The sequence below is a fragment of the Myotis davidii genome, unplaced genomic scaffold (assembly GCF_000327345.1).
Source record: "Myotis davidii unplaced genomic scaffold, ASM32734v1 scaffold346, whole genome shotgun sequence".
In the NCBI taxonomy this organism is placed as follows: Eukaryota; Metazoa; Chordata; class Mammalia; order Chiroptera; family Vespertilionidae; genus Myotis; species Myotis davidii.
The window spans coordinates 1,484,510-1,489,770 of NW_006297386.1; positions in this window are offsets into that span (position 1 = coordinate 1,484,510).

Genomic DNA, 5,261 nt, shown 5'->3' on the forward strand with positions numbered 1-5,261 from the left:
AACTTATTTTTGAAAGCCAATTTTAACAGAAATCATACAAGATAAATATGAAGAGATTGCTTCAGGACAGTTGGCCTCAGACATCTGAAGTTGCCACTCTCAATGCATCAGACATTGCCCACTGTTATTCTAAGACAGCGCTAGACATTCTTTGTGCCAGTTATGTACTGTCTGCCATGGTTCATTGAGTGCCACAGGACACCATGTACATGTGCCTGTATATGCATGAGTGTGTGTGTGTGTGTGTGCGCATGGGCATGCTACTGCCAGATCTGAGTCTGAATGGAAAACAATGAACTTCCAGCAACAACAGTCCTAAGAAAAGGAACAAGCCTAAGAAAGAATAGTCTGATTCTTCTTGCCGTAGAAATATACTATAACCGCTCAATTACATGGGGATCCAGATGAGCCAGCTCCTGAAACTAAGTACACATATTTGGGATTGTTTTTAACAGTCTCCATGACAACTCCTGGGGTTGCCTCCTCTTCTCAGAACCCTGTTTTTACACACACGAAGGAGCACAGCCACACCACACACAGGCTCCAAAATTTACACTGGCTCCTCATTCAGTTAAGGACCTTGCCTAAATTGCTTTCCTAGTTATTTTGAATTTTCTCCCTGAACTTCCTCCAGTTCCCTGAGATGCCTTTACCTCTGTCAGCTCCTTCTTCGTGCTGTCCTTTCACATCAACCATCAAGACCCGGAGAGGACTGGTTTCCTGTTCCATCAATAAATCCCTGTCAGCTGAGGCAAGTGCCTCTCAGGAACTGTCCTTTCTGATGTTTTCCCCTGCCCAGTTCTTCCTGCACATTCAGCCAAAGACCCTTCTCCCAGAGAGGCATTTATGACAGCCCTGCTCCCAATCCATTCATAAGATTAAGTCTAAATTTATCAGCTGAATAGAATGAACCCCCCAAAAGCTGGCTATAGACCTTATCTGCTGCTATTGGGCTTCAACCTGGATTGCAGCTGGAATCATCTATTCTCTGTTCTTTAAATGGGCACCAATTTCCCAACTCCACTCCTTTGCTCATGCTATTCCCCTGGCCTACAATATCCTGCCACCTTCTCTTCGCTTTATTTAGGCACTGTTGATTCTCATTTTTTGCCATAGTTGGTTCTATAAAATCACCACAAACACTGAATTGGCAAATACTGAACCAAGGTACTTAGGAGAAATACAGGGTTAGGTTCCTGCGAGCCTCCAGCAACAACGTTTTTGTCAATCAGCCAATACTCAGTTTTGTTTGCTATGTGTTTCTGTTTAAAGACGCCTGCTTAATATAAATTGTTGATTCATTAACATTGCATTCATGGCCAAAACACTATGTAACTCGTTCCTGAATGAAGCATATCAGACACACACATTTCTCCATAAGGCACTTCACAGCCTTCAGGAACACTAGCCAGCACTTCAATACTATGCTTGAGGGCCATTTTAAACAACACAATCACCAACAAAAATGTGAGAAACATGGCACTAAACAGACCGCAAAAAAGGACACTTGTTTACAGTATAAGAAGTGAAGCAAGAAGGCAGAATGGCCTTGTCTGACCTCAGCCAGGAACATCTGTGTTGGGCAAGTCAAATCTTTCACCACTCTGCTCATGGCCGTGAATGACTGAGAAAGGGCCACACGTATTGATTTGGGCTTACAAAGAAACTGTAGTGAGTAGGCGTATTCTCAAATGTGGGCTGTGAAAATAATAAAGTTTCACTCTATTGCCTGTTCATCAAGCCACAGAGTAGCAAAATTGGTCCTGCACTTTCAGTGGAAAATCTGGATGGGACAAGCCCTTTCTGCCTGTGTGAAAATTAGCCAGCATTTCACCTTTCTCAGCCTTCATTTCCTCAGCTTTAAAATGGCAGTAATAACATGACGACTCAAATAAGAGATGGTAGATGTAAAATAAAACACTTTTTAGATGACAGGTGGTATGGTAGTCCAACCTTCCACAAAAATCTTTCCTGATTAGTCTGTCCAATCTCTGTCTTCCCTGAATTCAGAGCTCTTATTATTTAAAATATTTATTTGTTGCCCTGGCCAGTGTGGCTCAGCTGGTTGGAGCATCGTCTCATACACCAAAAGGTGGTGATTTTGATTCCTGGTCAGGGCACATACCCGGGTTACAGGTTCAATCCCCAAGTGGGGCATGTGTGGGAGGCAACTGATAATGTTTCTCTCTCTCTCTCTCTCTCTCTCTCTCTCTCTCTCTCTCTCTCGCCCTTTCTCTATCTAAGATCAGTTAAGAAAATTAAAATATTTACTTGTCACTTGACATAGTCTTTCATATTTTGTACTTCCTCAATTCCTTCTAATTGTTTAACTGTTGGCTTCTCAAATAGAAGATAAGCTGCTTGAGGACAAGGAACTCTTGTCTGCTTCTTCATCTCATTCACCCTCGTCGGGAGTTCTATTCATAAACGAAGGCATGCCTGCAAAGCTCACATAAATCGTTCCGCAGACTTCTCCCAGGACCCTGACAGCAAGGCCTTGTGTATAAGTATGATGCCAGGGTATGGCTCTTAGCATCTGGCTGGCAAGCAGTCAGGCCAGCAAACTTTTGAGACCTGTTGGCAAAAGAGCTTATCTTTCCCTGGAAATAAACTACCTGGCACTAAACCAAAGCCACTTATAGACAAGTTAAGAAAGTTCAGTCGACTTTCTGATAGCTTCTGTGCTTCTAGTTTTTGACGGAGACCAGCCCCAAGCATGCTACCCTTGGAGGAACAAATCTTCTCATAAGGGCACATGGTCTGAAAAAAACAACCGCGATTGTTTTACCCCTTCATGAAATGGCTACACAGCTTCTTAATTTTCAGATATGTGAGGTTTATAAAACTCTCTGGTTTGGACTAATGTTGGGGTGTTGATTAGGACCCAACACCCAAACATCCTGATTACCTTCCCTTTTCTAATAACTTAAGCTACTTCCATCCACTTCCAATTCCCATTCCTGGCAGCCCCCAGTGTCACGGGATTCCAGGATGGGAATAAATGGGGAGAGGAGAAAAGGGACAGCTCTCAGAGGAAAGCGATCTGCCTGGTGCAATGCGAGAGCATCACCTCACACAGATAGCTCATGACGTGCTCTTGGCTGTCGGTCTCTCCTTCTACTTTCTTAGTGATTTATTCAAGGGGCTCTGCTTTGTTTCACTTGCAAACTATTTTAACATCGCTGTGGGTAAACAGAGTGTCACCAGATTTCCCGTCTTTCCTGGGTCATTTTTCCTGCTTGTATAAATGTTTGTCTTAATCCTACTTCTTCCTCTGCGCTTTTCAAAATGTTTTTCTACGCTTCTAGTCTGCACAGGGTCAGTGTGCTAATTACCCAATGAGATGAAGATGAAGGAAACTCTGCATTTGGGGCCAAATAGCCAGGCTCCGAGTCTTCGGGCAACATCATATTTTTTAATAACATGCGTAGCCATCCATCCCAGCACCCTTCACCCTCACATATTGTCTCAGATTACTACCTGACAGCTCCAAAGGGACAGAGCAGAAAACTCCAGGGTAAGGATCCAGTAATGGCTGCTTCTGCCCTGTGGTTTTCAGAGGCGGGGCAGACTGCAGCCAGGTATGCTGACTTATCAGCATGTTTTCTTCAGCCCCAAACATCAATGGTAGGGGGAGAAATCTTGGTTAAATGTGAATGCTCCACAGTTTTCCCACCATCCGAACTGTGTTGTATTTGGCAAATGGGTTTCTGGCAAGAGAACAACACGTTAAGCTCTGGCATGACATAGTTTGTGATAAGCTTAACTGAATTCAAGAAGGAGCAATCGATGCCAACTGTTTTTACACTCTTACAATTTCTCATGCGTGCAGCGGGGGGCGGGGAGGGAAGCTCAAAGTTTGAATATTTCAGAAGCAATTTGATACATAAACTGTGTTCATTAATCCTGGTATTATTCTGAAGTGGTTGCAAAATTGCAATCTTCTGATCATGTCCAGAGAGCACTATATAGACTAAAATATTAATGACCAAAACAGGATAAAAATATACCACTAAGTTGCTTTAAAAAAAAAATACTTCCTATTCAACTCCAAAGTGAACAGGGAAAGGAACCATTTTTTGCTATAAACTAACATAGCTGAAGTCATCACAGGCATTAATTTTTCTCTTTCTTTATGAGAACTGCTCATAGTTTTGGAAGCCTCACCACCAGAACAAAATTTCTGTTGAAAGTGTTTAATGGAAGAGACTAAAAATTCTATCACCTAAAAATCTAGCAGCTTCTACATTTTACTCAACTGAACTCAGCATACCTTTTCGCTAAGGGGAATAATTCTAGCTGTAAGAGATGATTCAGCAACCAGCCTGCACATTCCGTTTTTTTCTATGGAGACGCTGACAGCTGAGCTCAGGTTTAGCACGTAGTCAACAGAGAAAATACCTCGAGAAACTTTTCGGGACCATAGAAATGACATTTCAAATTATTTTAAAGGGGAAGCCAAACATTAAGAGAATGGCACAGGCCAACCTCTATAAATCAAAATATTCTTTTCATATAGGACTGTAGTCGCAGTTCTTGTTGCATAAGAGACCCTGTTAGATGTGGGTAAGCACACAGATAGCTATTCAAGCAGGACTGAAACGGTGTAAGAAAGGCCTTTGCTTGTCTTTTGGGTTGCCTCTGTGCCTAAGTACTACCTTCAGGGTGATAGTAGAAGGCAGGCAAAGCGAGTATGAGGACAGAATGCCTTTGAGAATCTGATAAAAATCATAAACTTGTTTCCTGAAAAAATGATTATATGCACAATTTGGCAAATGTGCAGGAGGTTATTGAGCTCTGTAAAAGGCATCTACAGATCTGTAATGATTTATGGACCTCATATGAAGAATCCCAGAATAAAGGCATTTTCCCCCAGAAAGAAGCAAGTGTCTTTGAATGAAGTAATCTCTGTCTGTTTGAATCATTGGCACTCACTGATTTATTCTTTTTCAATAAATTCATATTTGGCACCTTTCCTTACACAAAGCACCATTCAAACTGCTATCTATACACCCTTCGGTGATGGCAGCAGAACCTCGTCATTCACTAGTAGGTTTGGATCAAGAGTAGAGTTTTGCTTTATAGTAACAATATATTGTATCCAAAAGGTTTTGTTCTTTATTATTGTTCTGCTCAAGTTTCACTTCTTATATTTACCTTTTTAAGGAAAGATTTCTGCAAACCCAGAAAACATGCCAACTTTTATTTATGCAATTTGGGGTAAGTGTCTGCAAAAACCTCACAGACTTATTTTAGATAAC